The sequence below is a fragment of the Lathyrus oleraceus genome, chromosome 7 (assembly GCF_024323335.1).
Source record: "Lathyrus oleraceus cultivar Zhongwan6 chromosome 7, CAAS_Psat_ZW6_1.0, whole genome shotgun sequence".
Classification (NCBI taxonomy): domain Eukaryota; kingdom Viridiplantae; phylum Streptophyta; class Magnoliopsida; order Fabales; family Fabaceae; genus Lathyrus; species Lathyrus oleraceus.
Window position 1 is genome coordinate 495,307,250 of NC_066585.1, and position 26,728 is coordinate 495,333,977.

Sequence of the window (26,728 nt, forward strand, 5' to 3'; positions counted from 1 at the left end):
TAGAGGAGTATTCCCATCTCTTGGGTATACCTGTATCTGACAAGGTACCTTTTAATGGATTGGAGGAGATTCCCAGATCTCATATCATAGCTGAAGCTTTTCATCTAAAGAAATATGAGATTGATGCTCATTTGGTGAAGAAAGGAGGTATTCTTGGGTTGATTTCTGAGTTCCTCATTGGTAAAGCTATTGTTTTTGCTCAAGCCGGTAGCATGGAAGCTTTTGAAGCCATCTTTGTATTGCTCATCTATGGTTTAGTCTTGTTCCTTAACATTGACAGTTTTGATGTTAACGCTATTAGAATCTTCTTGATTGGGGATCTTGTTCCTACTCTGTTGGGTGACAGTATTTCTCTTTGCATTTGAGGAATTCTAAAAGTGGTGGGACTATTGTATGTTGTGTTCCTCTTCTGTACAAGTGGTTTATTTCGCACTTGCCTCAGACGCCCACTTTCTTGGAGAACAAACAATGTCTACGGTGGTCTCAGAGACTTATGTCTCTCACTAATGATGATATTGTTTGGTAGGATTCTACATTGAGTAGTGTGGACATTATTTATAGTTGTGGTGAGTTCTCTAATTTGCCTCTCATTGGTACACAAGGAGGAATAAACTACAACCCTGCTTTGGCTCGTCGTCAACTTGGGTTCCCCTTGAGAGATAAACCTAATAACACTCAGTTAGAAGGTTTATTTTATCAAGATGGTAAAGATCCCCCAGCATTTGAAGCAAAATATGATACATGCTTGGCATAATGTGCATATGAAAGAAAGATTCGAGCTTGGTCCGTGCAACTGTGGAGCTTTGGAAGCTTACACTATTTGGGTGAAGAAGAGAGCTTTGGAGTTGAAAATTTCGTACCCCTGTGAAAGACCTACGTTTGTGGTTATGGCTGAGCCATCAACTCTCCCTAACCAAGATGCAGAGGAGTTGGAAGACACACTTGCCAAGATGAAGCAAGAGAAGGATATGTGGGAAGAGTGGTTCCATGCTTTGAGCCGAAATCATGAAGAGTTGCAACTTGAGTCGAAATACAAGGATGCGCTCATTTAGATTCTTGAAGACCGAGCAATGAAGAGACAGAGAGAGCCAGGGAGTCTACCTTCCTCTAGTATGCCTCGGCCTTCCGGTGCTTGGAAGAAGATTGTTGATCAGTTAGTTCTTGAGAAGGCTCAGATGAAGACATCCTTTGAGTCCGAGATTCGACGCATCCAAAGGAAGTATGCACCCATATCCCAATCACCTGGTGTAGTTGCTAGGGATCCTTAGGTTGATAGTTTCCTTTTCTCTTGTATTTGTATTTTGGTTTCCGAAATTGTACTCGGTGTAATCCTTCCAAATTTTATGAATAAAAAAAGATTTTATGGTCAATAAAATTGTTATTATTGTTATTATCTAAATATATATTTGCAAATAGGACTTCGTATGTTCCTTGAAATTAAAAACAATAAAAAACATTGCATTTCATGCATCATTTGCATAATAGGTTTTCTTTCGCCGGATGTCTTATCAGGTCTTCTTCTATGCATCAGCCAAGCTAACTCAACGATACAATGCTCGTGTTAATCAACCAAGAATAATGGAGCATCTAGAGCAAGAGAACCGATAGCTAAAGGACGATATCACCAGATTAACAGCGCTGATGGAATCCATCATTGCTGCACAGAATCGGTCTTCACCAACTCCTGTAACTCCTCCTCCTTAAAGAACTGTCATTTCTGAGATTGCTACCTCAATGGTTCTGATTGCTGCTGCCAGTTAATCCATGTTGCTGGATTCCCTTGGGGAATGCCACTCAATTTTGTGCCAGAAGGGTATGCGTCCATATTTGTTTCTATGTCGGCATCTAGCCCGGTCATGTCAGGGCCACCTCCGGTTATTCACATTATGCCTCGTGTTAAGGACACTATCTACCACTCTGAGCCGTCTGAGGGTCCAGATGTCTATGAGAAGATGGATGAAATGAAAGATCAATTCCTCGAGCTGCGTAAAGAGTTGAAGACTCCGAGAGGAAAGATTTGTTTGGGAAGAGTGCTGCTAAACTCTGCTTGGTCCCCAATGTTAAGATCCCTATGAAGTTCAAGGTCCCCGACTTTGAAAAGTATAAAGGGAACACTTGCTGATTCACTATTTCTAAGACAGTTTGACTGGAGCTGCTTTGAGATGGTATATGGGTTTGAACAGTGCAAGCGTTCGTACTTTCAACAACTTAGGCGAGACCTTTGTCAAGCAGTATAAGTAAAACATGGATATGGCGCCTGATAGAGACCAGTTGAGGTATGTGTCTTAGAAGGATAAAGAAACATTCAAAGAATATGCCCAGAGATGGAGAGAACTGGCTGCCCAGATAAGCCCACCTCTTGAACCGAAGGAAATTACGAAGATCTTCATGAAGACACTGAGTTCATTTTATTATGAACGTATGATCGCGAGTGCCCCAATGCTTTAACGAAATGGTAAATATGGGGATGAGGCTAGAGGAATGAGTCTGTGAAGGACGTTTGTATAAGGAAGAAGCATCATCCAACAAGAAGTACAGTGGGAGTTTCTCTAAGAGGAAGGAAAGACTAGTGTCAGTAGGGAGGCAGATGAGGCCTCATGTCAAAAATAGTTCTCAACCTCGTCAACATCAACATCAAGTTTCTTCAATAATTCCGGTTTTTTTCAACAATTCTAATCAATCAATTCCAATTCAACAACAACAACATCAACAACCACAACAAAGAACCAACAACAACAACAACAATAATCATCATCAATAAAACTTATTAATCATCATCATTGGTTTTCAAGAACCTTATTCAACCAAGAAACCCTCTGCAAATCCCTGAGCCACTACCATGTTGGTTCAAACCTGAACTTCATTGTACTTTCCACCAGGGAGCCCCTGGCCATGACATAGAGAATTGCTACCCATTGAAATATGAAGTTCAAAAGCTTGTAAAAAATGGTATGGTGTCCTTTGAGGACAGAGCTCCAAACATGAAAGCTAATCCATTGCCTGCTCATGGTAATGCTATTGTCGACACGGTGGACGACTGTCCGGGGAATTTCTGAGTATTCGATGTGCGACGTATCCGTAGGTCGTTGGTGGAAATGCATAGAACCTTGTGTTGATCAGTGACTATGAATATGACCACGATGGTTGTGTAATTTGTAGCGTGGACCCCCGTGGCTGTATGATTGTCAAAAGAGATATCCAGAAGTTAATGGATGAGAATGTAATCCAGATTCAACAATCAAGGGATATAGATGATATGAATATGATTGTGCCTATATTCAAGACCCCTGAGAGGGTAGTCATTCAATTTGATAATAGCAGTAGCAACAATGTTAATAGATCGGTATCACCGTTGGTTATACGGTTAGAGAGCCCTATCCCCTACTCATCCGATAAAGTTGTGCCATATCAGTACAATGCCACAATGATTGAAGATGGTCAAGAGGTTCCTCTACCAGTCGCAGATTCAATGGTGAATATTGTCGATGTAGCAAAGATGGCCCGTAGCGGTCAAATGTTCAGTCCGGTTTTCCCAAAGATAATAGAAGATGTTACAACAAGTAAGAAAGTAGAGATTCTAGTAGTGAATCTAGTTGGTGCTCCAACGTGTCAGTCTGGTGAGTCCAGCAAGTTGAAGACTAACGATGATGATGAGGTGCTAAAATTGATTAAGAGAAGTGAATTCAGTGTTGTGGAGCAGCTGCTTCAGACTCCATCAAAAATCTTTGTGCTATCATTACTGATGAATTTTAAAGCGCACAGGGAGGCATTGCAGAAAGTGTTAGAACAGGCTTATGTTGAGCATGATGTGACCGTGGATCAGTCTGACCACATAGTTTCCAACATTACTTCTTGTAATAATTTGAGTTTTTGTGATGAAGAACATCCTAAGGAAGGTAGAAATCACAATCTGGCACTCCATATTTCAATGAATTGCAAGGGGGACACTATGTCCAAGGTGTTGGTTGACACTGGGTCATCTTTGAATGTGCTTCCAAAATCAACTTTGTCAAGACTCTCTTATCAAGGCATCCCGATGAGGAATAGCGGCGTGGTTGTCAAAGCGTTTGACGGTTCGCGTAAAACTGTCATTGGTGAAGTGGACCTTCCAGTGAAGATAGGTCCGAGTGATTTCCATATTACTTTCCAGGTAATGGATATCCAGCCGACCTATAGATGCTTCTTAGGAAGGCCATGGATTCATAAAGTTGGAGTTGTGACTTCTACTCTACACCAGAAGCTAACATTTGTGAAGAACGGCAAGCTTGTCGTTGTTGGTGGAGAGAAGGCATTATTGGTGAGCCATTTGTCATCTTTCACGTATGTTGATGCTGAGGAGTGGATTGGGATGCCGTTCATAGACTTGTCCATTGCTGATGAAATAAAGAAAACTGGGGCACCCATGTCTTCTTTGAAAGATGCACAAGAGGCCATTCAGGCTGGCAACACTGACAAATGGGGTCGTGTGATAGAGATTGCCGAGAACAAGAACATATCCGAATTGGGATTTCAACTAGGGTCGTTCAACGCCAAAGTCAAAGTTATGCAACCGATGTTTTGCAGTGGAGGGTTCATTCATGGAAATGATTAACACTCAGTTGTCGTTATTGAAGACAATGGTGATGAAGACGAAGTTTGCGCCAACTTTGTGGCGTACAACCAAACTTGCAACAATTGGGTTGTTACTGATGTTCCTATTGTTATTCATCATTATAAGTAATTTGTTTTCTATTGTTTTGAGAAAAATCCTTCTCTTAGACCTAAGAGAGAAGTGAACATTGTTGGACATTTTTATTATTATCATCAATAAAATACAATTTTATTCATACACATCTATGATGTTTTATTTTTACTTCTTGCTTTTTCTAAAAATGGTAATCACAAAAAACATAAATAAATAATAGTATTCCATCTGCATAGTATTTGATTGCACTCCACTTCTCTAAAATCAAAATATCAAATCATTATACAGGTTGGTTCTCAAACCCATTGAATACAATGATCCTACTCCCTCGCCAAACTTTGATTTCCCTGTGTTTGAAGTTAAGGAAGAGACAGATGATGAAGAAGTACCTGATGAATTATCTCATTCACTTGAGCACGAGGGAAAAGTCATTCAGCCGTTTGAAGAGCAGATTGAACTGGTCAACTTGGGTTCCAATGATGATGTGAATGAAGTCAAGATTGGGTCTCAACTGTGTCCAGAAGCTAAGAAGGGGTTGATTGATCTTCTTCGAGATTATTCTGATGTATTTGTTTGATCCTATCAAGACATGCTTGGTTTGGATTCTGAGATTGTGGAGCATAGATTGTCGTTGAAGCCAGAGTGCCTGCTGGTCAAGCAGAAGTTGAAAAGAACTCATCCTAATATGGTAGTAAAGATCAAAGAGGAAGTGCAGAAGCAAATTGATGGTGGTTTTCTTATAACCTCCGAATATCCGTAGTGGGTGGCCAATATTGTGCATGTTCCAAAGAAGGATGGAAAAGTCCGCATGTGTGTTAATTATAGAGATTTGAATAAAGCCAATCCGAAAGATGATTTCCCTCTACCACACATTGATATGTTGGTAGACAATACAACAAAATTCAAAGTCTTTTCATTTATGGATGGATTTTCTGATTATAATCAAATCAAGATGGCACCTGAAGATATGGAGAAGACCATATTCATTACACCCTGGGGAATATTCTGTTATAATGTGATGCCTTTCGGTTTAAAGAATACTGGTGCAACATACCAGATAGTTATGACCACTCTTTTTCATGATATGATGCATAAAGAGATCGAAGTTTATGTTGATGATATGATTGCTAAGTCAAGTGATAAAGAAGAGCATGGTGAGAATTTGTTGAAGTTATTGCAACGTTTGAGAAAGTATAAACTCCACTTGAATCCCCAATAAGTGTACTTTTGAAGTTCTTTCTGGTAAGTTGTTGGGCTTTATTGTCAACGAGAAGGGTATTGAAGTTGATCCTGATAAGATTAAAGTAATACTAGAAATGCCTGGCCCGAAACTGAGAAGCAAGTCAAAGGTTTTCTCGGCTGCTTGAACTACATCTCAAGATTCATATCGCATATGACTGCCACATGTGCGCCAATTCTCAAGCTTCTTCGGAAAGATCAGCCTTGTGATTGGACCGAAGACTGCCAGAAAGATTTTAATAGTATCAAAGAATATCTGCTCGAGCCTCCGATTCTGTCTCTGCCTGTTGAAGGAAGACCCTCGGTCATGTATTTGGCTGTGCTTGATGAGAGTATGAGTTGTGTTCTTGGTCAGCAAGATGAATCTAGAAAGAATGGGTATGTAATTTACTACCTGAGTAAGAAGTTCACCGACTGTGATACTCGGTATTCTATGCTTGAAAAGACGTGTTACGCATTGGCTTGGGCTGCTAAGCGTCTGCGCCAGTATATGTTGAATCATACTACTTGGTTGATATCCAAAATGGATCCAATCAAGTACATTTTTGAGAAGCCTGCTTTAGCTGGGAGGATCTCCCGTTGGCAAATGTTGTTATCCGAGTATGATATTGAATATCAATCTCAAAAATTTATTAAAGGTAGTGTCTTGGCTGACCATCTAGCTCACTAACCTATTGAAGATTATTAGTCAGTGCAGTATGATTTTCTTGACGAAGAGATTTTGTACTTGAAGATGAAAGATTCTGACGAACCATTGCTTGAAGAAGGCCAGAACCTGGTTCTCGTTGGGGCATGGTATTTGATGGAGCTGTTAGTTCATATGGTAATGACATTGGGGCAGTGATTATTACTCCTCAAAGCACTCATTTTTCGTTTACAGCTAGATTGACCTTCAAGTGTACAAACAATATGGTTGAGCATGAAGCCTGCATTATGGGGCTTGAAGAGGCCATTGATCTCAGAATCAAATATCTTGATGTCTATGGAGATTCAACTTTGGTTGTGAATCAGATAAAGGTGAATGGGAGACGAATCAACCCGATTTGATACCATATAGAGATTATGCGAGGAGGATTTCAACTTTCTTTACAAAGGTTGAGTTCGATCATATCCCTCGAGATGAAAATATATGGCAGATGCTCTTGTAACGTTGGCTTCAATGATTGTGGTAAAATTTTGGAATGAAGTTCCCAATTTGACTGTGATGCGTCTTGATAGGCCATCTCATGTATTTATTGTTGAAGAAGTCAAAGATGAAAAGCCGTGGTATTTTGATATCATATGTTTCCTCCAAAGTCAGATTTACCCACCCAGGGCATCTTTGAAAGATAAGAAGACTTTGAGAAGATCAGGTGGCAATTTCTACCTGAATGGTGATGCACTTTACAAGAGAAATTTTGATATGGTTTTGCTCAGATTAGTGGATAGACACGAAGCAGACCTGTTGATGACTGAAGTCCATGAGGGTTCCTTTGGTACTCATTCCAATGGACATGTTATGGCAAAGAAAATGTTGAGAGCAGGTTACTATTGGCTGTCAATGGAATCTGACTGTTGCAAGTTTGTGAAGAAATGCCACAAGTGTCAAATCTATGCAGATAAGATTCATGTTCTTCCGACACTGCTGAATGTCATTTCCTCTCCATGGCCCTTCTCTGTGTGGGGAATTAATATGAATATTATGATTGAGCCCAAAGCTTCTAATGGGCATCGTTTCATTCTGGTGGCTATTGACTACTTCGTAAAGTGGGTTGAAGTGGCATCGTATGCAAATGTGACCAAGCAAGTTGTTGTAAGGTTTATCAAGAATCAGATTATATATCGTTATGGTGTGCCAAGTAAGATCATTACTGATAATGGATCGAACTTGAACAATAATATGGTGGAAGAGCTTTGCAAAGACTCCAATATTGCACATCATAATTCTTCTCCCTACAGACCCAGGATGAATGGGGTTGTTGAAGTTGCAAACAAGAACATCAAGAAGATCATTTAGAAGATGGTTGTGACATAAAAAGATTCACATGAGATGCTCCCATTTGCTTTCCATGGGTACCGTACATCCATCCGCACTTGAACAGGGGCAACCCCTTTCTCTTTTGTTTATAGTATGGAAGTTGTGCTCCCCGTGGAGGTTGAGATCCCATCATTATGTGTCTTGATGGAAGCCAAGTTAACAGAAGGTGAGTGGTGCCAGACCAGGTATGACCAACTAAAATTGATTGAAGAGAAGAGGTTAACTGCCACGTGTCATGGTCAGTTATATCAACAAAGAATGAAGAAAGCTTTTGATAAGAAGGTCAAGCCTCGTGTGTTTCGAGAAGGTGATCTCGTGCTCAAGAAAATTTTGTCGTTCAAACCTGATGCTAGGGGAAAATGGACTTCAAATTATGAAGGCCCACATGTTGTGAAGAGAGCCTTTTCAGGCGGTGCTTTGATTCTTACAACTATGGATGGTGAAGAGTTCACTCGTCATATGAACACCGATGCAGTCAAGAAATACTTCCCTAAAAAAGAAAAGAACAATTCGCTAAGTTGAAAACCCGAAAGGGAGACTTAGGCAAAAATGAGCATCTCGGTGGATTGAAAATCTGAAAGGGCGGTCCAGACAAAAATTAGCGACATAAAACAGAAAATTTATCTCGGTAGATTGAGTACCTCACCTCAGGGCAATCTAGGCAAAAATTAGGGATTATGGCAAGTAACTGCATTCGGTCGATCCTAATCCTGGGAGGCAGTTTTGAGAAAGTCATTTGTTTCTGATTCATCATTCTCAACCAAGGACAAGCACAATGGATATTAAAGTCGGTAAGGAGAGTAGTGATCATTGTATTCAATGTACTCTTTTTACATATAAATTGCCATTTTCAACTTTGTAAAGATCTATGGAGTCCCGTCATTTACGGACTACCATTATATTAATTAAAGTTGAGCTTTTATCCAATTGTTTCTATTCTTATTTACTTCTACTAAATAAAATTGAATTTTTATGATGATAATTTTAAAATAAATCAATGAATAATAATTTGTTTTTCTTAAATAATAAAAACAACCACTGTAAGAATAAAAAATTTCAGTAAGGAATGTCAATAGCAATCTGAGAACAGGTAAGTCTTGAAGTGTGAAACATTGTTGGTCTTCCTCAAGCAGTTGGTTTGATAATCACCTTTTTCGCCAACAGTTCGTCATTTATTCCCAGCTTGGTTGATGAGTTTCTTCTTGAATATTTCACCATCCCCAGTACTTGAGTTGATGATCAATTCCCTTTGCAAATCCATGTTCCTCTGCTGAGGTGCTCATGTTCGTATCCCCCGATTTTTGATCTATGATTGGGCCCTGGAGATCTGGAACCCTATTTGATTTCCACTAGCATAATTGTGTGGCATAATTTCGGCAGTTTCTTCTTTGTGGGAATCAGATCCAGTTATCTTTTCCTTGGAATTGGTTTATTTTACAATTTCCAAGAAGAATTTGATGATTATTGAGGAATGTGACGATCTGGGTCATGGCGTCCCCAACAACTTGCCTAACTCCTCGTGCAGAGTTTTATCTCTTGTATTCCCCGGTGGAGTTCTTATTCTGATATACAGATCCCTTGTTCCCGGCAGAGTTGGATTCTGAGTAGTTTGTTTCAGTCCCCTACAAGGTTGTTTCCCATTCGATATGGTTTTGACCTAAAATTCCCTACAGTGTTGACAATTTTGACCCTGGGCATGATTGGTTGATCTTCCCTCAGCAATATTCTCTTCTCCCCACATAGTTTGCCGTAGCAAATTGGAAGCATGTTCTTCATGTCTTTCCCCAGCCATAGTTGATTTATTCAGAGCTAGATGATTTATTTTCATCCTTAGCATTTTCTCCAGTTGGTGTTTCCATCCTATTGAGATTAGCCGAGTATTGTAGTGATAATTCAAATCTTCGTTATTTGTACCCTTTATGCTATTTTTGTCAGCATAATCATAATCACATACATGCATATTCAGGCATATAATACATCATCAGATATTTCATTATGCATTTTATCGCATTGATTTTTCTTCTAATCTCCTGCCTTGGTGATTTTATCTCCCCATGCAAATTTGGTGTGTCTGCCCTCCTTCAATTGTAGGGTGTCAGCTCCTTAAGTAGAAAGAGTTTAACCTTTCTCATTCCCCACTGAGGTATTTCCTCATGTATGATTAGTATTTCAGTTTCCTCCCTAGCTAATTATCTGGATGGAACCACTCCCCTTGAGTTATATCCTCATTGGGTTGAATCTTTGAATGATCGTTTCTTTCTAATTATTACCTAGATAAATATTTTGGTCCCCTGAGAGTTAATTACCCAGTAACTGGTAATATTCTTCTTGATTTTTGAGTACATTACTTTTGCCCAATACCCGGTAAAATGTAATCTAATTCCTTTGTTTTCCCCAGCGGATTCGTTTTCACGTTTCCCCAGGCAGTATATCCTTGATATGTTCATCTTAACCAATGATAGATATTCTTCCTTTTTGGTTTTCTACCCAGTAAAAAGGTAGTTGTAATCCCTATTTTATTCCCCAGAGAGTCTATCCTTGATATGTTCACTTTAACCGATGACAAATTTTCTCTCCCTTTTCGGTATTCTACCCAGTAAGCGATAGTTGTAATTCCTACTTTCCCTTGCTGAGTTTATCCTTGATATGTTCATCCTAACCTGTGACGAATATTCTCTCTTTGGTATTCTATCCAGTAACTAATAGATATAATTCATATTTCTCCCCGACAATTTATCCTTGATATGGTTACCCTAACCAGTAACAAATATTCTTCCTCTTTCCCGTGGTGGTCTATCCTTGATACGTTCATCCTAACCGATGACAAATATTCTTCCATTGAGTTTATCCTTGACATGTTGACTTTAATTAGGTGACAAATACTCTCTCTTTGGTCTTCTGCCCAGTAATTGAAAATTATAAACCCTATTCGAGTTCTCACCCTAGTAGATTATCCTTACCTAGTGATAGGTAATGAATACACCTCTTTCTCCTCAGCGAGCCATCCTTGATATGTTTACCCTAACCGATAACGGATGCGTCTCTGTTAGAGTATATTATTTTTCTACCCAGTAATGAGTAATAGATAATATATCTCTGGTACTCCTGTGTTGAAGTTCATTTTTCCCCAGTTGAGTTTGAGTGTGTATTTCCTCAGTGGAATCACCTTTTCCCGTTTGATTCGAGTATTTCAACTTTGTTCTGATCTACCTGTTTCCCCTGCAAATTTTACTGGTTCCCCAGACCGAGTCCTTCCATTGATTTATTTTCATGGAAATCCCCTTGTGTCTCCAACAGTTTTCAAGTCGTATCCTGGCCTACGCATAGCTTTTTATCCCCTAAAGTCTCTGTCTCGCCAATGAGTTTTCCTTATGGTATGTAGTATACTCCTATGGACTTCTAGTCTCTTCCGGATTCTTTGCCTTTATGGCCACAATTCCCCACAAATATTATTTTAACATTCATATCATATGCATCATGAGGTCTCTTAGGGACCAAAATTTGTTTCTTGATGTTGTTATTTAAGTCCATTCTACTGAGTCGATACGAAGATTTTAACCTTCACATCCTCAGCTAGAATTCCTTAAATAGGGTCAGCTGTAAGACCCCAATTTTGACCCTAAGATCCCTCATACTATCTCATCATTTACATTGGCTTTGGCATCACACCTTGACATCCTCCTTACCCCTCATTTATTGGGTTTACATTGGGAGAGATCACCAAGCACATTTGCTTGTATCATACTTTACTTTTATTTTGTTTACTAACCAAAATACCAAAAATATGTCTATGTATAACTTTGTTTCTTTTATAGGTAGTGTGTACATCCACCAATGCCCTATCAAGCTCATAACTAGGATTTGAGACCCTCAGTGCAAGGAGATCAATAAAGAGATGGTTCAAATTGGTTCTAAACATCATATATGGATCCTCATGATCTTCATTTATCATTTTGATCAAGAATTCATCAAGAGTTTGAAGCTTGTTTGCCTTGGAAACCCTAATTCATCTAGGTATCTTGTGTGACTTCCTCAACAAGTTTCTTCAACATTTGATCAAATATTTAAAGGTATACTTAACATTACACCATCTTATACATATGTGGTCCTCCATGAGTCCAAGATATCAATAGAACTTCAAGTTTGCAAGTTGGTTCACGATGGTTGACTAAAGAAAGTCAACTAGTCAAAACTGGGGTTCCCTAGACCCTATCTCCTACAATTTTTGTCATATCAAAATTATTATAAGATCAAGGTTACTCATTATGACATTCCAAACAACTTTCATGTTGAAGTCAAGATCTAGGTTTTATTGGAAACTCATTTTTTATGGTGAAAGATTATAGGTCATTTTGTCTGAACCCTAGTTAGGAGGTCAACTTCCAAGGACCATAACTTGCTCAATTTTTATGATATGAAGTCCGTCCAAGTTTCATGATACATTTCAAGATGTCCTATCCAACTTTGATTATTTAAGGAACTTCAAATTCAACTTGCAAATGCATGTGCCAAGAGGAAAGATTATATGTCATTTTGGGTCATTACCATTGAACAAGAGATTTTCCTCAACTTCTAAAATGCATAACTCCTTCATGACAAATCCAAATGAGGTCAAATTTATGACCAAATTGAAAACGTTTGAAATAGATACACCTTTTATGAGGTAACTTTTTCCATTTGAAGTCCATAGCAAAAGTTATTCAAGGTGGAAGAAGTGAACATTTGACTTGGGACTTAGAAAATTTTCAATTATGTTTGATTTCCCAAACTTCCACCTATAAATTCATAATAATCCAAGCTTCAAATGTAAAAGTGTTCAATATTAAAGTTATTCCCCTTGATCTTACCTTTCCAAAAAGTCCAAGATCACCTCATTTGGACCAAGATTGATAGACTTGCGCATGAGTTCTTCACAAGGTTCCATTTGCTAATATTCATGGTCAAATTTCATTTCCTTTATGCATGGCTATGTGACATCATTTCAGGTTGGATAACACAGAATATTGTATAATTTAGCATCATTTTATGGGCCTTTCACACGCCCATGCATCCATGCAAGTGAGATTTCTATTTTTGGAATTTTGATGGAACTGTGTAGGAAGCAAGTGCATAGCCTATAAATACAACCTCTCTTGCTCAGAATTGAGGACACCTTGCCCAGGCTTTGAACCTACAATCCTAACCCTCACCGTTAGAGGATAAACTTGAAGGTTTTCAATTGAAAATCAAGTTTCAATTTCACTTCAGTTTTAAGTTGAAACTCCTAGAATCCAAGCCCTTCCTTGATCCATTTCACTTCCTGCAAGCATCTGAAGTCAAGCCAAGGCCAATTGGAAGCAAGATCAAGCAAGGTTCAAGCTCCCTCGAAGGTGATTTTTCAGAAACTTCATCTCTTCGATTCTCTCTCAATTCTTCACTATTCTCTTTGATTTTTAGTTGGTTGAAGTCCTACCAATGTAGGCAATAAGATTGAGTTACTTTGAGGTCAAATCGAAGCAACTCAGTTCATGGTCCTCAAAATTCAAATCCCTGTATCTTTTGATATACTTGGAATTGGAGAAAATTGAGGCCAGATTCGAACTTCTGAGCATTTTTCCTTTAAATCCATGTCCTTGTTTTTCATTTTGGTGGTGGTTGATGGTGGACCAGTCCGGTGAGGTCCACCGGAGAAGAAGACCGGAGCCCTAGCTCCGGTGGTGTGTTGGCAGCTTCACATCTATCTGATTATGGTCCAATGATCTAATCATGGCCTTTGGTTTGAATTACCACGCGTACATTGCTTTAACTTGAGTCCACCATGGATAGCGCGCGTGTGGCCATCAGATCTGCCACCTCAATTAATGAGGGAGATCTGATGGCCCTTGTTTTTTCTGATTCCTTTTTAATTTTTGAATTTTCATTTAATTGCTTTATTTTATTTAATTCATAGAAATTTTATTTTTAATCCAAAAAATATGGTACTTTCACCAAAAATCTTTAAATATTTTTCTCTTCCATATTCTGAATTAAAATTATTTTTTGGATTAATTATATTTTTCATGAATTAAATTTTTGTGTGCATATTTTTAATTGTTTAAAAATACTTCTGACTTTTTGTCTAAGGTCCTTTTGTAAGACCCCAATTTTGACCCTAAGTTCCCTCATGCTATCTTATCATATACATAGACTTTGGGATCACACCTTGTCATCCTCCTTACCCCTCATTCATTGGGTTTGCATTGGGAGAGGTCACCAAGCACATTTGATTGTATCATACTTTTTTTCATTATTTACTAACCAAAATACCAAAATATATGTCTATGAATAGTTTGTTGCTTTTGTAGGTAGTGTGTGTTCACCCATGCTCCATCAAGCTCATATCTAGGGTTTAAGACCCTCAATGCAAGGATATCAATAAAGAGATGGTTTACATTTACTCTATATATCATGTATGTATCCCCATTATCTTCACTTATCATTTTGATCAAGAATTTATCAAGAGTTTGAAGCTTGTTTGCCTTGGAAGCCCTAATTCATTTGGGTATCTTATGTGACTTCCTCAACAAGTTTCTTCTACATTTGATCAAATTTTTCAAGGGATGATTCATGTTACATCATCTTACACATATATGATCCTCCATGAGTCCCAATTATCAAGAGAATCTCAAGCTAGCAAGTTGGTTCATGGTGGTTGACCAGAGAAAGTCAACTGGTCAAAACTGGAGTTCCCTAGACCCTATCTCCTACAATGTTCGTCATATGAAAATTATTCCAAGATAAAATTTACTAATAATGACATTCCAAACAACTTTCATGTTTAAGTCAAGAGCTAGTTTTGTTTGGAAAGTCGTATTTTATGGTGAAAGATTATAGGTCATTTTGTCTGAACCCTAGTTAGGAGGTCAACTTCCAAAGACCATAACTTACTCATTTTTTATGATATGAAATCCATTCAAGTTTCATGATTAAATTAAAGGCGTCCTTTTCAACTTTGATGTTTGTAAGAAGTTCAAATTCAACTTTCAAATGCATGTGCTAAGAGGAAACATTATAGGTCATTTTGGGCCATTACCATTGAACAAGTGATTTTCCTTAACTTCTAAAATGCATAACTCCTTCATGCCAAATCCAAATGAGGTCAAATTTGTGACTAAATTGAATAGGTTTAAAAGAGATACAACTTTTATGAATAAATGTTTTCCACTTTAAGTCCATAGCAAAAGTTATTCAAGGTGGAAGAAGTGAACATTTAAATTGGTACTTAGAAAATTTTCAAATATGTTTGATTTTCCAAACTTCCACCTTAAAATTCGTCATGATCCATGGTTAAAATGGAAAAGTGTTCAACATTAAAGTTATTCCTCTTGATCTCACCTTTCTAAAAAGTCCAATATCATCTTATTTGGATCAAAATTAAGGGACTTGCGCATAGCTCCATTGTGGGATTTGTTTTGGCAAGTTTTGAATTCAAGTGATCATTCCTCTTTGCATGCTTCCATGTAATGACTTCAACATCAATTGCATATGAATTGGATATGGCTTACATCATTCCTTAGGCCCAAATCATTGCCCATACATCCATGCAACTTCTTTTCCAATTTTGGTAAAATTTCAAGTGGTACAAAAATCAATTCCCTTGCCTATTTAAACAAGCTCATGACTTCAAAAATCACATCAACACCTTGCCCAAGCTTTGCCAAGAGAACTCAGACCCTCACACCATAGAATTTCTTGAGGATTTCATTAAAACCAAGTTTGAATTTCACCTTCTGTTTTGAAGTTCAAACTCCAAGAATTCATTGCCTTTTACATCTCAATTGATCATTGTAAGCAAGAGGAGGAAGAATCAAGCAAATCCAGGTCAAGATCAAGCTGAATAGAAGCTACTTGAAGGTTAAATTTCATAAACATCATCTCTTCGATTCTATCTCATTTCTTCACTATTCTTTGTGATTTTTGATTGGCTGAAGTCCTACCAATGTAGGCAAGAAGATTGAGTTGCTTTGAGATCAAATCGAAGCAACTCAATTCATGATCCTCAAAATTCAAATCCCTGTATCTTTTTATATACTTGGAATTGGAAAAAATTGAGGTCAGATTCGTGATCCTGAGCATTTTCTCTTCAGAATAGTGTCCTTGTTTTTCATTTTTCATGAAGTTTAGGTTGGACCAGTCTGGTGGTCATCACCGAAGAAGATGACCGGAGCTAGGGCTTCGGTGGTGAGTTGGCTTCATCTCATCCATCTGATCTTGGTCCAGCGTTCTAATCTTGCCCCTTGGTTTTGATTACCTTGTGTGTGGTGTAACACCCCTTTTTCTATCCCAAAATACTTAACATATAATCAGAATAAATAAGCACGCATAAAAACAAAAGGGCGTCACATCGACGTTTTCAAAAACTAAAAGCTTTCAAAAACCAAACATCATTCATCATCAATATACAATACACCTGGTCATTCAAAATAACACATTTCAATTATCATGAATATTCAAGAATATGCGTTCGCAGCGGAAAATAATGAATACTCATGCATTTCATTAAATGATCCATGTCCCATACCATGATCATCTCTCAATAATCTCTTCAAAATAAACTGAAACCAAAATCAGAATATTTGGCACTATGGCCTCTCAATAGCAATTGCAAATAAGCATGTTCACAAGTAATAATATAATGCTCATACAAATAGGATACGAGTTCAATACTACTAATCTACCCAGTGTTACATGACCAGAGCATTGACTCATTACCTAGTCTTCAAACTAAAATACGGAAACTCTCCGGCTAATCTCGAGCGAGCTACCATCCACTTACTTCAGCGATACTACTCCTGAGTATCTGCATGATACCCATGTAAAGGTAACATTCAAACAGAAAGGGTGAGAATTCAAATCATTATGAAGAAGTATAATCAAGCACAATGATTAAATCAACAATTAAAGGAATTCATCGTACTTCATATAACCATGTAAATAATACTAATCAATATTTATTTCACATGTTCCAAACATCCATCAACACGCAAGGAGTACAATATTAAAATCCAATACTATATTCCCAAAAATACACATAACTACAATTATCACAAAATCACATATTTTGCCAAGTTATGTACTCAACATCACCAAATTCAATTACCATATCTCATACACACATCACAATCACACCAATGCATACACTCAATTATCACATGACTCTAATGTGACTCAATGCAAGACATGTGACTCTATGCATGTGGTACCTCAATGTGAACCCAAAGTTTCACCACTTTCCGATTCAATATCTAGAATCCAAGCCACGCTTCCGATCTGGACAAGATCAAAGCCACTACCACACCTATTTCCAATTAAGGATCAATGTGTGCTACATCTACCACGCCTATTTCCAATTAAGGATCAACGTGTGCTACATCTACCACGCCTATTTCCAATTAAGGATCAACGTGTGCTACATCTACCACGCCTATTTCCAATTAAGGATCAACGTGTGCTACGTCTATTTCCAATTAAGGATCACCGTCTATCTACCACGCCTATTTCCAATTAAGGATCAACGTGTGCTACCATGTGAACCCACAGTTTCACCGCTTCCACCATGAAGTCGATCATGCCATGAATGAATGTACAAATACCAACACATATGCAATGAAGATCATCTCTACCATCTTAACATTCCACATATCACCATAATTCAACTCTATGAATTATCCACCAATGGTACATATACACATTCATAACAATATATCACTCACAATCCACCAATGGTACATATACACATTCATAATAGTATATCATTCACACTCCACCAACGGTATATATACACATTCATAACAATATATCATTCACAATCCACCAATGGTACATATACACATTCATAATAATATATCATTCACAATCCACCAATGGTACATATACACATTCATAATAATATATCATTCACAATCCACCAATGGTACATATACACATTCATAACAATATATCATTCACACTCCACCAATGGTACATATACACATTCATAACAATATATCATTCACAATCCACCAATGGTACATATACACATTCATAACAATTTATCATTCACACTCCACCAATGGTACATATACACATTCATAACAAATACACCATTCACATAATATGCAATTAAGATCATCTCTATCATCTTAACATTCATAACAAATACACCATTCACATAATATGCAATTAAGATCATCTCTACCATCTTAACATTCATAACAAATACACCATTCACATAATATCTATTAGAGTCACCTTTCTAATGCTTTAAACCCCAACCCAAAATGATTCACGAGTTGAAAGTTATGAATAAAACCGTGCACTAAGGCGTTACTAAAAAGTTGTTGTTTTCTAAATTTTCCAACATAATTTTCATCTTCTTCAACCCCAAAAACGTCCATGAAATAATCTCCAAAATTATTTTATTCCTGAAACAAAGTTATAGCCAAACGTTCAGAAAATTATAACTCACACAATACTCTAAATATATAACGTTAATTTGCAGTTTTAACACAATAAATCACCACAATCAAGCATACTCATCAAAACCTAACAATTCCAAACAACCATACAAAATTAGGGATTTTAACCTAAACATACATCTACCCATTGACCCGATCATACCAACCCATAATAATAAGAATTCCCCCCTTACCTCTCCAATTTTTTGGAAACCCTAGCTCCTCTCTTGTTCTTCCCCTCTTCTCCTTATTTTTCCTCTTCTTTTTCTCTATTGTCTCAAATGATCAAATGAATCCTAATTCTCACTCTCCTATCTCTTATTTATAGTATTCTATTTGGGCTTAAAGAGTGATAACCCTAATTTAAATAATAGGCCCAATAAGTCCTAATATTTAAATATCTCTATTTTAATTCAAATAAATTAAACCAACTCAATATACACCAAGTTAATTAATATAATTAATTAATTATATCTCATATCAACTAAATAATTAGTTACCACACCAAATTAATTAATATCATCAATTATTATGCTACCTAACAACTAATTAATTAATTACCACTTCAAATAAATAAAATAAAATATAATAATAATAATATAATAATTAAATACTAAAATTGGGTTGTTACAACTCTCCCCCACTTAAAAGATTTTCGGCCTCGAAAATACCTCAAACGAACAACTCCGGATACGATTCCTTCATCTTATCCTCGAGTTCCCAAGTAATATTGCCATTAGCGACTCCGCCCCATATCACTTTCACCAAAGCAATCTCCTTACCACGAAGCTTCTTCACTTCTCGATCTTCAATTCGCATAGGTGATGTATCAATCATCAAATTATCCTGCACTTGAACATCATCTAATGGAACAACATGCGATGGATCCGCAATATACTTCCTCAATTGAGACACATGAAACACATCATGAAGATTAGAAAGTGATGATGGTAATGCAATCTGATATGCCACTTCACCTACCCTTTCGGAAATCTGATAAGGACCAATGAAACGCAGCGTCAACTTACGCGACTTCAAAGCTCTACCAACACCCGTTATTGGCGTAACTCGAAGAAACACATGCTCATCTTTCTCAAACTCAAGAGCTTTCCTCCTCTTATCATGATAACTCTTTTGACGACTCTGAGAAGCCTTCATCTTCTCTTGAATCATCTTAATCTTATCCGTAGTCTCTTGAATCAACTCGGGTCCAACCACAGCACTCTCTCCCGATTCGTACCAACATAAAGGAGTTCTACACCTTCTACCATAAAGAGCCTCAAAAGGTGCCATTCCAATACTCAAATGGAAACTGTTGTTATACGTAAACTCGATCAAAGGCAAGAAACTGTCCAAATTTCCTCCTTGTTCCAAAACACAAGACCTCAAAAGATCTTCAAGTGACTGAATAATCCTCTCCGTTTGACCATCAGTTTGCGGATGATATGCCGAACTCAAACGCAACTTCGTACCCAAAGCACTTTGCAAACCTTCCCAAAATCTCGAAGTGAACCTCAGATCTTTATCTAAAACAATGCTCGACGGAATACCATGCAAGCACACAATCCTTTCGATGTACAACTTAGCAACTCTCTCCATCGAATAATCCATCCTCATCGGAATAAAATGAGCACATTTCGTCAACCTGTCCACAACGACCCAAATCGCCTCACAATTACTCGATGTTCTTGGCAAACCCGAAACAAAATCCATAGAGATACTATCCCACTTCCACTCGGGAATAGATAACGGCTGCATCAAACCAGACGGCTTTTGATGTTCAATCTTTGACTTTTGACAAGTCAAACATGCATACACAAATTCCGCTACATCCTTCTTCATACATTGCCACCAAAACATCTTTCTCTAGTCTTGATACATTTTAGTAGCACCAGGGTGAATACTCATACTACTTCTATGCCCTTCCTCAAGAATCCTCTTTCTCAAATCCGCAACATCCGGAACACAAACTCGATCACGACACCTCATGATACCATTCTCATCAATCCAAAAGTCACCACCTTTACCTTGATTAATCAATGTCATAACATCGACTAATTTCAAATCTGACTTCTGACCTTCTCTAATCTCGTCAAGAATACCACACTTAAGCTTCAACATACCAAGCTTAACACACGAAGGCGTCGCTTCACAAGCCAAACTCAAATCTCTAAATTGCTCCAACAATTCAAACTCTCGAATCATCAACATAGACATGTGCAATGACTTCCTACTCAATGCATCGGCTACAACATTCGCCTTTCCAGGATGATAATTCAAACCAAAATCATAATCTTTCAAGAATTCCAACCATCTTCTTTTCCTCATATTCAATTCTTTCTGATCGAACAAGTACTTTAAACTCTTGTGATCACTAAACACCTCAAATCGCGATCCAAACAAATAATGTCTCCAAAGCTTCAACACAAACACAATGGCGGCCAACTCTAAATCATGCGTCGGATAATTCCTCTTATGAACTTTAAGTTGCCTTGAAGCATAAGCTACCACTTTCCCTTTTTGCATCAAAACACCTCCCAAACCCAACAAAGAAGCATCATAATACACAACGAAAGTTTCTAACGGATCCGGTAAAATCAAAATAGGAGCCTTAGTCAATCTTCTCTTAAGCTCTTGAAAATTCGCTTCACACTACGAAGTCCAAATGAAAGCTTGACCTTTCCTAGTCAACTACGTCAATGGTAATGACAACCTAGAAAATCCTTCAATGAACTTCCTATAATAACCAGCCAAACCAAGGAAACTTCGAATCTCAGCAACAGACTTAGGAGCTTCCCACTGAGATACAACTTCAATCTTCGTAGGATCCACAGAAATACCACCACTCAAAATCACATGTCCAAGAAAACTTACTTCACTCAACCAAAACTCACATTTGGAGAGTTTAGCAAACAACTTCCTCTCTTTCAACACCGATAACACAACCTTCAAATGCTCGGCATGATTCTCTTCGCTCTTAGAATAAATCAATATATCATCGATGAACACAACAACAAACTTATCCAGATAATCATGAAAAATTCTATTCATATACTCCATAAATACACCAGGTGCATTAGTCACACCAAAAGGCATCACGGAGTACTCGTAATGACCGTACCTTGTCCGAAAAGCAGTCTTTTGAATATCCTCGGCCCTTACACGAATCTGATGATACCCAGACCTCAAATCAATCTTGCTAAACACACAAGTTCCAACCAACTGATCCATCAGATCATCAATCCTCGGAAGTGGATACTTGTTCTTAATCGTCACTTTATTCAGTTGTCTATAATCAACACATAATCTCATAGAACCTTCTTTCTTCTTGACTAACAGAACAGGTGCACCCCACGGCGACACACTAGGACGAATAAACTTCTTCTCGGGCAATTCTTCAAGTTGGCTCTTCAACTCTTTCAACTCACGAGCAAACATTCTATAGGGAGCCATCGATACAGGACTAGTTCCAGGAACTAAATCAATTGAAAACTCAACCTCACGTTCCAGCAGTAAATCACTTATATCTTCCGAAAATACCTCCGCAAACTCACGAACAATTGGCAATTCTTCAATCATCCTCTTCTCACGAATATCCAAAGTTGCCAACAACATAAACAACTCGGCACCATCTTGCACCGATTCATCAACTTGCTTAGTAGACACAAACCAATCTTCCTTAGCACCAACCTCAGGAAAAATAACCGTCTTCTCCAAAATAGTTAACTAGCCAACACTACACTCTTGCATGCAACAACATAATGTCCAAGCTCGATACAATTGGAACATCCAAGATAAGCGGACGCTTCTCCCCCACTTATTTCATTCCCAACCTGACAATGGAAAATAACACAAGCATCGACAGTGTTCTCACACACATGTCGCATACTAGGGAACAAACATAATTAAATAACCTGGCCGGACCGACCGACCTTCTCTGATACCACTACTGTAACAGATAAACCAGACAAACAGTATCGATCATGTCAGATACACAAATCAAATACAACGGGATTGAAAACCCTAACGACTATTGACCAACTGGTCGACCATGCTCTGATACCACTAATGTAACACCCCTTTTTCTACCCCAAAATAATTAACATATAATCAGAGTAAATAAGCACGCATATAAACAAAAGGGTGTCACATCGATGTTTTCAAAAATTAAAAGCTTTCAAAAACCAAACATCATTCATCATCAATATACAATACACCTGGTCATTCAAAATAACACATTTCAATTATCATGAATATTCAAGAATATGCGTTCGCATCGAAAAATAATGAATACTCATGCATTTCATCAAATGATCCATGTTCCATACCATGATCATCTCTTAATAATCTCTTCAAAATAAACTGAAACCAAAATCAGAATATTTGGCATTATGGCCTCTCAACAGCAATTGCAAATAAGCATGTTCAAAAGTAATAATGTAATGCTCATCCAAATAGGATACGAGTTCAATACTACTAATCTACCCAGTGTTACATGACCAGAGCATTGACTCATTACCTAGTCTTCAAACTAAAATACGGAAACTCTCCGGCTGATCTCGAGCGAGCTACCGTCCACTTACTTCAGCGATACTACTCCTGAGTATCTGCACGATACCCATGTAAAGGTAACACTCAAACAGAAAGGGTGAGAATTCAAATCATTATGATGAAGTATAATCAAGCACAATGATTAAATCAACAATTAAAGGAATTCATCACACTTCATATAACCATGTAAATAATACTAATCAATATTTATTTCACATGTTCCAAACATCCATCAACATGCAAGGAGTACAATATTAAAATCCAATACTATATTCCAAAAAATACACATAACTACAATTATCGCAAAATCACATATTTTGCCAAGTTATGTACTCAACATCACCAAATTCAATTACCATATCTCATACACACATCACAATCGCACCAATGCATACACTCAATTATCACATGACTCTAATGTGACTCAATGCAAGACATGTGACTCTATGTATGTGGTACCTCAATGTGAACCCAAAGTTTCACCGCTTTCCGATTCAATATCTAGAATCCAAGCCACGCTTCCGATCCGGACAAGATCAAAGCCACTACCACGCCTATTTCTAATTAAGGATCAACGTGTGCTACATCTACCACGCCTATTTCCAATTAAGGATCAACGTGTGCTACATCTACCACGCCTATTTCCAATTAAGGATCAACATGTGCTACATCTACCGCGCCTATTTCCAATTAAGGATCAATGTGTGCTATGTCTATTTCCAATTAAGAATCACCGTCTATCTACCATGCCTATTTCCAATTAAGGATCAACGTGTGCTACCATGTGAACCCACAGTTTCACCGCTTCCACCATGAAGCCGACCATGCCATGAATGAATGTACAAATACCAATACATATGCAATGAAGATCATCTCTACCATCTTAACATTCCACATATCTCCATAATTCAAATCTATGAATTATCCACCGATGGTACATATACACATTCATAACAATATATCATTCACAATCCACCAATGATACATATACACATTCATAACAATATATCATTCACACTCCACCAATGGTACATATACACATTCATAACAATATATCATTCACAATCCACCAGTGGTACATATACACAGTCATAACAATATATCATTCACAATCCACCAATGGTACATATACACATTCATAACAATATATCATTCACAATCCACCAATGGTACATATACACATTGATAACAATATATCATTCACACTCCACCAATGGTACATATACACATTCATAACAATATATCATTCACAATCCACCAATGGTACATATACACATTCATAACAATATATCATTCACACTCCACCAATGGTACATATACACATTCATAACAAATACACCACTCACATAATATGCAATTAAGATCATCTCTATCATCTTAACATTCATAACAAATACACCATTCACATAATATGCAATTAAGATCATCTCTACCATCTTAACATTCATAACAAATACACCATTCACATAATATCTATTAGAGTCACCTTTCTAATGCTTTAAACCCCAACCCAAAGTGATTCACAAGTTGAAAGTTACGAATAAAATCGTGCATTAAGGCGTTACTAAAAAGTTGTTGTTTTCTAAATTTTCCAACATAATTTTCATCTTCTTCAACCCCAAAAACATCCATGAAATAATCTCCAAAATTATTTTATTTCTGAAACAAAGTTATAGCCTTCTGTTTCAGGTATCCAACGCTTCAAACGACACTCGATTTGGACTTACGGATCAAAAGTTATGACCAAAACGATTTCGACAATAAAACATAAAAAAAGGCCGCGATTGTGACAGATAGCATGCAAAATTTTCTGCGGTTTTCATCGTTGGAGGACCTTCGAACCTCCGATTTCAATTCCGTAAAAAGCCAAACGTTCAAAAAATTATAACTCACACAATACTCTAAAGATATAACATTAATTTGCAGTTTTAACACAATCAATCACCACAATCAAGCATACTCATCAAAACCTAACAATTCCAAACAACCATACAAAATTAGGGATTTTAACCTAAACATACATCTACCCATTGACCTGATCATACCAACCCATAATAAGGATTCCCCCCTTACCTCTTCAATTTTTTGGAAACCCTAGCTCCTCTCTTGTTCTTCCCCTCTTCTCCTTATTTTTCCTCTTCTTTTTCTCTATTGCCTCAAATGATCAAATGAATCCTAATTCTCACTCTCCTACCTCTTATTTATAGTATTCTATTTGGGCTTAAAGAGTGATAACCCTAATTTAATTAATAGGCCCAATAAGACCTAATATTTAAATATCTCTATTTTAATTCAAATAAAATAAACCAACTCAATATACACCAAATTAATTAATATAATTAATTAATCATATCTCATATCAACTAAATAATTAGTTACCACACCAAATTAATTAATATCATCAATTATTATACTACCTAACAACCAATTAATTAATTACCACTCCAAATAAATAAAATAAAATATAATAATAATAATAATATAATTAAATACTAAAATTGGGTTGTTACAACTCTCCCCCACTTAAAAGATTCTCGGCCTCGAAAATACCTCAAACGAACAACTCCGAATACGATTCATTCATCTTATCCTCGAGTTCCCAAGTAATATTGCCATTGGCGACTCCGCCCCATATCACTTTCACCAAAGCAATCTCCTTACCACGAAGCTTCTTCACTTCTCGATCTTCAATTCGCATAGGTGATGTATCAATCGTCAAATTATCCTGCACTTGAACATCATCTAATGGAACAACATGCGATGGATCCGCAATATACTTCCTCAATTGAGACACATGAAACACATCATGAAGATTAGAAAGTGATGGTGGTAATGCAATCCGATATGCCACTTCACCTACCCTTTCGGAAATCTGATAAGGACCAATGAAACGCGACGTCAACTTACACGACTTCAAAGCTCTACCAACACCCGTTATTGGCGTAACTCGAAGAAACACATGCTCATCTTTCTCAAACTCAAGAGCTTTCCTCCTCTTATCATGATAACTCTTTTGACGACTCTGAGAAGCCTTCATCTTCTCTTAAATCATCTTAATCTTATATGTAGTCTCTTGAATCAACTCGGGTCCAACCACAACACTCTCTCCCGATTCGTACCAACATAAAGGAGTTCTACACCTTCTACCATAAAGAGCCTCAAAAGGTGTCAATGCCAACATTCTGAGACTAAGTTATTATGAACTGAGCATCAATTTGATGCAAGTCTTGGGATTTATTTGAATTCATCTGCTACATTATCTTGATGCAAACTGTTATTTTAAACTTGTGTCTAATGCTTCTCTCTGAGTTGATCAAGGAGTATTTCATCTGATACATGAGAAGATAAAGAAGGCTGCTAGCTATGGGATTTGCTTGCTTGGATGTGGCCATCTTTATTTGATGCCTTGATATTGCTAATTGCTTCTTGATTATTGCTTGATTCAATGTCAAAAGGGAAAGTGGGTTTTTTATATGACATTCTTGTCTGTTGGATTGCATCCCATTGGTCAGATCTTTTCAACTCTTAACTTTTAATTTTATGCTTAGGATAGTCTCTTCATATCTTCCCAATTCTTAAATTTCAAATCTCCCCCCCCCCCCTTTTCAAAAACTTTCTTTGCTTGTGATTTCAAACTTAGACCTTATTTCAAGTAGAAACGTTGGCCTTAGGCCATTGAATTTTCAAACTCCTTTTTCTTAAATTAAAGTAGTAAATAAATCTAATCATATTGACTTAAAATTTCAAAAGACAAAAAGAACTAACAACTTCTTTCAAACTTTT